General features: G+C 41.1%; 1 protein-coding gene across 2 annotated transcripts in view; it reads left to right on the forward strand.

Moving 5' to 3' along the window:
• Nucleotides 1-11222: 11222 nt before the first annotated feature.
• Nucleotides 11223-11613, forward strand: part of LOC135560062 (tumor necrosis factor ligand superfamily member 14-like) — an 18326-nt gene continuing 17935 nt past the window's right edge. The window contains exons 1-2 of one of the 2 annotated variants that reach the window (XM_065001102.1): nt 11223-11347; nt 11549-11613. The exon at nt 11549-11613 is cut by the window's right edge and continues 680 nt beyond it. The gene's annotated coding sequence lies outside the window, so the exon portion shown is untranslated. The remainder of the gene's footprint in view (nt 11348-11548) is intronic. The other variant, XM_065001103.1, reaches the window with a different exon arrangement.

Consider the following 11613-nt stretch of genomic DNA (forward strand, 5'->3'; position numbering starts at 1 on the left):
ATATCCGTATGACTGATTCACTGCGGGACCAATCGCCGAGGGTGGAATCCTTGCTGGGGACGTTCTGTTCCCCGTTCTAAATAAGTTATGAACTAAGTTTTGTGCCTCTCTCTACCCCCCAAAAGCGCTAAAAATGTGTACAATGTCATTTAATATATTTCCAGATGTTTCCTTGTGGGGTTTTTTCTCCTCGATTTAGGACACTTCAAAACCTTTTGTCTTATTATTTGTTGTCTGACTGTCCTTTTTGCCACTTATGAATGTGTTATTCAATGCGTTTCTATGGGCTTTCGGAGTAAAGGACAAAATCAATATTTTTATACTAAATTGTACACATGAACTGAGCTGTAGTCTAATGAACTGAGCTGTAGTCTAATGATCTGAGCTGTAGTCTAATGATCTGAGCTGTAGTCTAATGAACTGAGCTGTAGTCTAATGATCTGAGCTGTAGTCTAATGAACTGAGCTGTAGTCTAATGAACTGAGCTGTAGTCTAATGATCTGAGCTGTAGTCTAATGAACTGAGCTGTAGTCTAATGAACTGAGCTGTAGTCTAATGAACTGAGCTGTAGTCTAATGAATGATCTAATGAACTGAGCTGTAGTCTAATGAACTGAGCTGTAGTCTAATGAACTGAGCTGTAGTCTAATGAACTGAGCTGTAGTCTAATGAACTGAGCTGTAGTCTAATGAACTGAGCTGTAGTCTAATGAACTGAGCTGTAGTCTAATGAACTGAGCTGTAGTCTAATGAACTGAGCTGTAGTCTAATGAACTGAGCTGTAGTCTAATGAACACGGACAGAAGTCCTTCTTTGCTCTTCATTTGAAAAGCCGACATTAAAACTATTTTTGTTCAAAATAGATAGCGATGTTGTAAACAGATTTTGCTAACATACTCCAATAATAAAACTGGCCCATTTAAATGAGATAACTTATCAGTGGAAGCAATTGAATGGTTGCTGCTGTAGATTGCAGAAAATCAACGTCATTTGTGGCTTCTCACCGGGCACACTGTCATTTCAATGAAATTACGTTCAACCAACGAGAAATATACATTGAATTGACTTCTGTTCCCAGTGGGTTCTGACTCATTCTGAGAGGGTAATGGCCTGTCCCAAATGGTACCCTATTCCCTATATTGTGCACTACGTTTGACCAGGGCCCATAGTCAAAAGTAGTCAACTGCATATAAGAAATAGGGTGCCATTTTGGGATTGAACCGAAATATCAGCAAGTCTCAACAACTTTGACAAGGACAGAGAGAGTTCTAGTAGCTAGTAATGGAACAGAGCCTGTCCTAGTTATATTACTGTAATAGACCAGAACCTGTCCTAGTTATATTACTGTAATAGACCAGAACCTGTCCTAGTTATATTACTGTAATGGACCAGAACCTGTCCTAGTTATATTACTGTAATAGACCAGAACCTGTCCTAGTTATATTACTGTAACGGACCAGAACCTGTCCTAGTTCTATTACTGTAACGGACCAGAACCTGTCCTAGTTCTATTACTGTAATAGACAAGAACCTGTTCTAGTTCTATTACTGTACTAGACCATAACCTGTCCTAGTTCTATTACTTTGGTGGACCAGAACCTGTTCTAGTTCTATTACTGTACTAGACCAGAACCTGTCCTAGTTCTATTACTGTAACGGACCAGAACCTGTCCTAGTTCTATTACTGTAGTGGACCATAACCTGTCCTAGTTCTATTACTGTAACGGACCAGAACCTGTCCTAGTTATATTACTGTAGTGGACCAGTACCTGTCCTAGTTATATTACTGTAATGGACCAGAACCTGTCCTAGTTATATTACTGTAGTGGACCAGAACCTGTCCTAGTTCTATTACTGTAGTGGACCATAACCTGTCCTAGTTATATTACTGTAATGGACCAGAACCTGTCCTAGTTCTATTACTGTAGTGGACCATAACCTGTCCTAGTTATATTACTGTAATGGACCAGAACCTGTACTAGTTATATTACTGTAGTGGACCAGAACCTGTCCTAGTTATATTACTGTAGTGGACCAGAACCTGTCCTAGTTATATTACTGTAGTGGACCAGAACCTGTCCTAGTTATATTACTGTAGTGGATCAGAACCTGTCCTAGTTCTATTACTGTAACAGACCAGAACCTGTCCTAGTTCTATTACTGTAGTGGACCAGAACCTGTCCTTGTTATATTACTTTAACGTACCAGAACCTATCCTAGTTATATTACTGTAATGGACCAGAACATGTCCTAGTTCTATTACTGTAGTTGGACCATGGACCAGAACCTGTCCTAGTTATATTATAATGGACCAGAACCTGTCCTAGTTATATTACTGTAGTGGACCAGAACCTGTCCTAGTTATATTACTGTAGTGGACCAGAACCTGTCCTAGTTATATTACTGTAGTGGACCAGAACCTGTCCTAGTTCTATTACTGTAATGGACCAGAACCTGTCCTAGTTATATTACTGTAGTGGACCAGAACCTGTCCTAGTTCTATTATTAACGGACCAGAACTAGTTCTATTACTGTGGACCAGAACCTGTCCTAGTTCTATTATTAGACAAGAACCTGTTCTAGTTCTATTACTGGACCAGAACCTGTCCTAGTTCTATTACTTTGGTGGACCAGAACCTGTTCTAGTTCTATTATTAGACCAGAACCTGTCCTAGTTCTAGTGGACCAGAACCTGTCCTAGTTCTATTACTGTATGGACCATAACCTGTCCTAGTTCTATTACTGTAACGGACCAGAACCTGTCCTAGTTATATTACTGTAGTGGACCAGTACCTGTCCTAGTTATATTACTGTAATGGACCAGAACCTGTCCTAGTTATATTACTGTAGTGGACCAGAACCTGTCCTAGTTCTATTACTGTAGTGGACCATAACCTGTCCTAGTTATATTACTGTAATGGACCAGAACCTGTCCTAGTTCTATTACTGTAGTGGACCATAACCTGTCCTAGTTATATTACTGTAATGGACCAGAACCTGTACTAGTTATATTACTGTAGTGGACCAGAACCTGTCCTAGTTATATTACTGTAGTGGACCAGAACCTGTCCTAGTTATATTACTGTAGTGGACCAGAACCTGTCCTAGTTATATTACTGTAGTGGATCAGAACCTGTCCTAGTTCTATTACTGTAACAGACCAGAACCTGTCCTAGTTCTATTACTGTAGTGGACCAGAACCTGTCCTTGTTATATTACTTTAACGTACCAGAACCTATCCTAGTTATATTACTGTAATGGACCAGAACATGTCCTAGTTCTATTACTGTAGTTGACCAGAACCTGTCCTTGTTATATTACTGTAATGGACCAGAACCTGTCCTAGTTATATTACTGTAATGGACCAGAACCTGTCCTAGTTATATTACTGTAATGGACCAGAACCTGTCCTAGTTATATTACTGTAGTGGACCAGAACCTGTCCTAGTTATATTACTGTAGTGGACCAGAACCTGTGCTAGTTATATTACTGTAGTGGACCAGAACCTGTCCTAGTTCTATTACTGTAATGGACCAGAACCTGTCCTAGTTATATTACTGTAGTGGACCAGAACCTGTCCTAGTTCTATTACTGTAACGGACCAGAACCTGTCCTAGTTATATTACTGTATGGACCAGAACTGTCCTAGTTCTATTACTGTAACGGACCAGAACCTGTCCTGGACCAGAACCTGTCCTAGTTCCATTACTGTAATGGACCAGAACCTGTCCTAGTTATATTACTTTAACGTACCAGGACCAGTTAACCTGACCAGAACCTGTCCTAGTTCTATTACTGTAGTGGACCAGAACCTGTCCTAGTTCTATTACTGTAACGGACCAGAACCTGTCCTAGTTATATTACTGTAGTGGACCAGAACCTGTCCTAGTTATATTACTGTAGTGGACCAGAACCTGTCCTAGTTATATTACTGTAGTGGACCAGTACCTGTCCTAGTTATATTACTGTAATGGACCAGAACCTGTCCTAGTTCTATTACTGTAACGGACCAGAACCTGTCCTAGTTATATTACTGTAGTGGACCAGAACCTGTCCTAGTTATATTACTGTAATGGACCAGAACCTGTACTAGTTATATTACTGTAGTGGACCAGAACCTGTCCTAGTTATATTACTGTAGTGGACCAGAACCTGTCCTAGTTATATTACTGTAGTAGACCAGAACCTGTCCTAGTTCTATTACTGTAGTGGACCAGAACCTGTCCTTGTTATATTACTGTAATGGACCAGAACCTGTCCTAGTTATATTACTGTAGTGGACCAGAACCTGTCCTAGTTATATTACTGTAGTGGACCAGAACCTGTCCTAGTTATATTACTGTAGTGGACCTGAACCTGTCCTAGTTCTATTACTGTAATGGACCAGAACCTGTCCTAGTTATATTACTGTAGTGGACCAGAACCTGTCCTAGTTCTATTACTGTAATGGACCAGAACCTGTCCTAGTTATATTACTGTAGTGGACCAGAACCTGTCCTAGTTCTATTACTGTAACGGACCAGAACCTGTCCTAGTTCTATTACTGTAGTGGACCATAACCTGTCCTAGTTCTATTACTGTAATGGACCAGAACCTGTCCTAGTTATATTACTTTAACGTACCAGAACCTGTCCTAGTTATATTACTGTAACGGACCAGAACCTGTCCTAGTTCTATTACTGTAGTGGACCAGAACCTGTCCTAGTTCTATTACTGTAACGGACCAGAACCTGTCCTAGTTATATTACTGTAGTGGACCAGAACCTGTCCTAGTTATATTACTGTAGTGGACCAGAACCTGTCCTAGTTATATTACTGTAGTGGACCAGTACCTGTCCTAGTTATATTACTGTAATGGACCAGAACCTGTCCTAGTTCTATTACTGTAACGGACCAGAACCTGTCCTAGTTCTATTACTGTAGTGGACCATAACCTGTCCTAGTTATATTACTGTAATGGACCAGAACCTGTACTAGTTATATTACTGTAGTGGACCAGAACCTGTCCTAGTTATATTACTGTAGTGGACCAGAACCTGTCCTAGTTATATTACTGTAGTGGACCAGAACCTGTCCTAGTTATATTACTGTAGTAGACCAGAACCTGTCCTAGTTCTATTACTGTAATGGACCAGAACCTGTCCTAGTTCTATTACTGTAGTGGACCAGAACCTGTCCTTGTTATATTACTTTAACGTACCAGAACCTATCCTAGTTATATTACTGTAATGGACCAGAACATGTCCTAGTTCTATTACTGTAGTTTACCAGAACCTGTCCTTGTTATATTACTGTAATGGACCAGAACCTGTCCTAGTTATATTACTGTAATGGACCAGAACCTGTCCTAGTTATATTACTGTAATGGACCAGAACCTGTCCTAGTTATATTACTGTAGTGGACCAGAACCTGTCCTAGTTATATTACTGTAGTGGACCAGAACCTGTGCTAGTTATATTACTGTAGTGGACCAGAACCTGTCCTAGTTCTATTACTGTAGTGGACCATAACCTGTCCTAGTTCTATTACTGTAACGGACCAGAACCTGTCCTAGTTCTATTACTGTATTAACCTGTCCTAGTTATATTACTTTGGACCAGAACCTGTCCTAGTTATATTACTGTAACGGACCAGAACCTGTCCTAGTTCTATTACTGTAGTGGACCAGAACCTGTCCTAGTTCTATTACTGTAACGGACCAGAACTGTAGTGGACCAGAACCTGTCCTAGTTATATTACTGTAGTGGACCAGAACCTGTCCTAGTTATATTACTGTAGTGGACCAGTACCTGTCCTAGTTATATTACTGTAATGGACCAGAACCTGTCCTAGTTCTATTACTGTAACGGACCAGAACCTGTCCTAGTTATATTACTGTAGTGGACCAGAACCTGTCCTAGTTAATGGACCAGAATTACTAGTTATATTACTGTAGTGGACCAGAACCTGTCCTAGTTCTATTACTGTAATGGACCAGAACCTGTCCTAGTTATATTACTGTAGTGGATCAGAACCTGTCCTAGTTCTATTACTGTAACAGACCAGAACCTGTCCTAGTTCTATTACTGTAGTGGACCAGAACCTGTCCTTGTTATACCAGAACCTATCCTAGTTATATTACTGTAATGGACCAGAACATGTCCTAGTTCTATTACTGTAGTTGACCAGAACCTGTCCTTGTTATATTACTGTAATGGACCAGAACCTGTCCTAGTTATATTACTGTAATGGACCAGAACCTGTCCTAGTTATATTACTGTAGTGGACCAGAACCTGTCCTAGTTCTATTACTGTAACGGACCAGAACCTGTCCTAGTTCTATTACTGTAGTGGACCATAACCTGTCCTAGTTATATTACTGTAGTGGACCAGAACCTGTCCTAGTTATATTACTGTAGTGGACCAGAACCAGTGCTAGTTATATTACTGTAGTGGACCAGAACCTGTCCTAGTTCTATTACTGTAATGGACCAGAACCTGTCCTAGTTATATTACTGTAGTGGACCAGAACCTGTCCTAGTTCTATTACTGTAACGGACCAGAACCTGTCCTAGTTATATTACTGTAGTGGACCAGAACCTGTCCTAGTTCTATTACTGTAACGGACCAGAACCTGTCCTAGTTCTATTACTGTAGTGGACCAGAACCTGTCCTTGTTATATTACTTTAACGTACCAGAACCTGTCCTAGTTCTATTACTGTAGTGGACCAGAACCTATCCTAGTTCTATTACTGTAATGGACCAGAACCTGTCCTAGTTATATTACTGTAGTGGACCAGAACCTGTCCTTGTTATATTACTTTAACGTACCAGAACCTGTCCTAGTTATATTACTGTAACGTACCAGAACCTGTCCTAGTTATATTACTGTAACGGACCAGAACCTGTCCTAGTTCTATTACTGTAACGTACCAGAACCTGTCCTAGTTATATTACTGTAACGTACCAGAACCTGTCCTAGTTATATTACTTTAACGTACCAGAACCTATCCTAGTTATATTACTGTAATGGACCAGAACATGTCCTAGTTCTATTACTGTAGTTTACCAGAACCTGTCCTTGTTATATTACTGTAATGGACCAGAACCTGTCCTAGTTATATTACTGTAATGGACCATAACCTGTCCTAGTTATATTACTGTAATGGACCAGAACCTGTCCTAGTTATATTACTGTAGTGGACCAGAACCTGTCCTAGTTATATTACTGTAGTGGACCAGAACCTGTGCTAGTTATATTACTGTAGTGGACCAGAACCTGTCCTAGTTCTATTACTGTAATGGACCAGAACCTGTCCTAGTTATATTACTGTAGTGGACCAGAACCTGTCCTAGTTCTATTACTGTAACGGACCAGAACCTGTCCTAGTTCTATTACTGTAGTGGACCAGAACCTGTCCTAGTTCTATTACTGTAACGGACCAGAACCTGTCCTAGTTCTATTACTGTAGTGGACCATAACCTGTCCTAGTTATATTACTTTAACGTACCAGAACCTGTCCTAGTTATATTACTGTAACGGACCAGAACCTGTCCTAGTTCTATTACTGTAGTGGACCAGAACCTGTCCTAGTTCTATTACTGTAACGGACCAGAACCTGTCCTAGTTATATTACTGTAGTGGACCAGAACCTGTCCTAGTTATATTACTGTAGTGGACCAGAACCTGTCCTAGTTATATTACTGTAGTGGACCAGTACCTGTCCTAGTTATATTACTGTAATGGACCAGAACCTGTCCTAGTTCTATTACTGTAACGGACCAGAACCTGTCCTAGTTATATTACTGTAGTGGACCAGAACCTGTCCTAGTTATATTACTGTAATGGACCAGAACCTGTACTAGTTATATTACTGTAGTGGACCAGAACCTGTCCTAGTTCTATTACTGTAATGGACCAGAACCTGTCCTAGTTATATTACTGTAGTGGATCAGAACCTGTCCTAGTTCTATTACTGTAACAGACCAGAACCTGTCCTAGTTCTATTACTGTAGTGGACCAGAACCTGTCCTTGTTATATTACTTTAACGTACCAGAACCTATCCTAGTTATATTACTGTAATGGACCAGAACATGTCCTAGTTCTATTGACCAGAACCTGTCCTGTTATATTACTGTAATGGACCAGAACCTGTCCTAGTTATATTACTGTAATGGACCAGAACCTGTCCTAGTTATATTACTGTAGTGGACCAGAACCTGTCCTAGTTCTATTACTGTAACGGACCAGAACCTGTCCTAGTTCTATTACTGTAGTGGACCATAACCTGTCCTAGTTATATTACTGTAGTGGACCAGAACCTGTCCTAGTTATATTACTGTAGTGGACCAGAACCAGTGCTAGTTATATTACTGTAGTGGACCAGAACCTGTCCTAGTTCTATTACTGTAATGGACCAGAACCTGTCCTAGTTATATTACTGTAGTGGACCAGAACCTGTCCTAGTTCTATTACTGTAACGGACCAGAACCTGTCCTAGTTATATTACTGTAGTGGACCAGAACCTGTCCTAGTTCTATTACTGTAACGGACCAGAACCTGTCCTAGTTCTATTACTGTAGTGGACCAGAACCTGTCCTTGTTATATTACTTTAACGTACCAGAACCTGTCCTAGTTCTATTACTGTAGTGGACCAGAACCTATCCTAGTTCTATTACTGTAATGGACCAGAACCTGTCCTAGTTATATTACTGTAGTGGACCAGAACCTGTCCTTGTTATATTACTTTAACGTACCAGAACCTGTCCTAGTTATATTACTGTAACGTACCAGAACCTGTCCTAGTTATATTACTGTAACGGACCAGAACCTGTCCTAGTTCTATTACTGTAGTGGACCAGAACCTGTCCTACGCTCTTCCTCCTATATTCTTCTGTCTTCAGTCATAAAGTCTTTTCTCATATTTCCTGGTGAATGGTGAGGTGTTATGAAGTCTCTGTTGACGGAGTTATGAAATACTGTGGTGTTTGTTATGTTCCAGGAGAAAAAGCCACAGAGGTCGACCACACACACACACACACTCTCTCTGTCTCTCTGTCTCTCTGTCTCTCTCTCTCTCTCTGTCTCTCTCTCTCTCTCTCTCTCTCTCTCTCTCTCTCTCTCTCTCTCTCTCTCTCTCTCTGTCTCTCTCCTTCTCTGTCTCTGTTTCTCTGTCTCTCTCCTTCTCTGTCTCTCTCTGTCTCTCTGTCTCTCTGTCTCTCCCTGTCTCTCTGTCTCTCACTCACTCTCTCTCTCTCTCTCTCTCTCTCTCTCTCTCTCTCTCTCTCTCTCTCTCTCTCTCTCTCTCTCTCTCTGTCTCTCTCCCTCTCTCTCTCTCTCTCTCTCTCTCTGTCTCTCTCTCTCTCTCTCTCTCTCTCTCTCTCTCTCTCTCTCTCTCTCGCTCTCTCTCTCTCTGTCTCTCTTCTCTGTCTCTCTCTCTCTCTCTCTCTCTCTCTCTCTCTCTGTCTCTCTCTGTCTCTCTCTCTCTCTCTCTCTCTCTCTCTCTCTGTCTCTCTCTCTCTCTCTCTCTCTCTCTCTCTCTCTCTCTCTCTCTCTCTCTCTCTGTCTCGCTCCCTCTCTCTCTCTCTCTCTCTCTCTCTCTCTCTCTCTCTCTCTCTGTCTCTCTCCGTCTGTCTCTGTCTCTCTCTAAGCATCTTTTCATCTTACCCACAGTGCACTGGGCCTATAACTGTATCCTCAGTGAGCGTGTGCAGGCCTTCCTGTTACCCTCTATCACCACTGCCATGAAAACAAGTGAGTGTTCATGTTATGGGACACAGGCCTCCTGAAGGTATCACACACTACTGTAGGTATGACTCAACGGATCTCCTTCATTATTCACCAATGTTTAGTCTGAATATCTACACATATCAATGTAAATGTTTAGTCTGAATATCTCACGCTCAGTGAGCGTGTGCAGGCCTTCCTGTCCTAGTTCTATTACTGTAATGGACCATAACCTGTCCTAATTCTATTACTGTAGTGGACCATAACCTGTCCTAGTTCTATTACTGTAATTTACCATAACCTGTCCTAGTTCTATTTCTGTAGTGGACCAGAACCTGTCCTAGTTCTATTTCTGTAGTGGACCAGAACCTGTCCTAGTTCTATTAGAGACAGAGAGAGAGAGACAGAGAGAGAGAGAGAGAGAGGGAGAGAGAGAGAGAGAGAGAGAGACAGAGAGAGAGAGAGAGAGGGACAGAGAGAGAGAGAGAGAGAGACAGAGAGAGAGAGACAGAGACATAGAGAGAGAGAGACAGTGAGAGACAGAGGGAGAGAGAGAGAGAGACAGAGAGAGATAGAGAGAGAGAGAGATAGACAGAGAGAGAGAGAGAGAGAGAGAGAGAGAGAGATAGACATGTGCTCACTGCCCACAAAATGAGGTGGAAAGTGAGCTGCACTTCCTAACCTCCTGCGCAATGTATGACCATATTAGAGAGACATATTTCCCTCAGATTACACAGATCCACAAAGAATTAGAAAACAAATCCAATTTTGAAAAACTCCCATATCTACTGGGTGAAATTCCACAGTGTGCCATCACAGCAGCAAGATTTGTGACCTGTTGCCACGAAAAAAGGGCAACCAGTGAAGAACAAACACCATTGTAAATACAAACCATATTTATGGTTATTTATTTTATCTTGTGTCCTTTAACCATTTGTACATTGTTAAAACACTGTATATATATAATATGACATTTGTAATGTCTTTATTGTTTTGAAACTTCTGTATGTGAAATGTTTACTGTTAATTTGAGTTTTTCACTTTATATATTCACTTTGTATGTTGTCTACCTCACTTGCTTTGGCAATGTTAACACATGTTTCCCATGCCAATAAAGCCCTTGAATTGAATTGAAATGAATTGAATTGAAAATTGAATTGAGAGAGAGAGAGAGAGAGAGAGAGAGAGAGAGAGAGAGAGACAGAGAGACAGAGAGAGAGCGAGAGAGAGAGAGAGAGCGAGAGAGAGAGAGAGAGACAGAGAGAGAGACAGAGAGAGAGACAGAGAGAGAGAGAGAAAGAGAGAGAGACAGAGAGACAGAGAGACAGAGAGGAAGTGTCAGCTGAGGGATGATAACCACAGTGAGACATCTTGCAAGGGCGGGCCGGATTCACACACACACACACACACACACACACACACACACACACACACACACACACAGTACACACACACACAGTACACACACACACGTCCTCTTCTGCATTTCCTCATTGCACATGCTCAATGTGCTACTAGTTCAGACGTACACAAGCCTGACTGCCAGACAGACGGACGGAGAGAAGAAACAAACAAGAGAAGAGAGAGAGGAGAAGAACCACCTGTTTCCCAGTTCTCTGGAACTTGACTTCTCTACAGGTGAAACCATCAGAGTACTAGAACGTCATTCTGTTCTAGTTCTGTGTTCTACAGTACAGACACAGGTTGTTTTAGAACCCTGGCATTTCTTCTAGAAGGTTTGTCATTAGAATTCTGACAGTTGACCACAGACATCTTATGTGATTATTATCTAAAAAAAAAAATCTGTGCGGATGAATCTACAAATGTTTTGTTTTACAGCCTATTTGACCATATTTTCCTGAGTTATTTGATCCCAGTTCTCCTTTGGCAAGATAGATCATTTT

This window comes from Oncorhynchus nerka, linkage group LG15, assembly GCF_034236695.1.
Source record: "Oncorhynchus nerka isolate Pitt River linkage group LG15, Oner_Uvic_2.0, whole genome shotgun sequence".
NCBI classification, from domain to species: Eukaryota; Metazoa; Chordata; class Actinopteri; order Salmoniformes; family Salmonidae; genus Oncorhynchus; species Oncorhynchus nerka.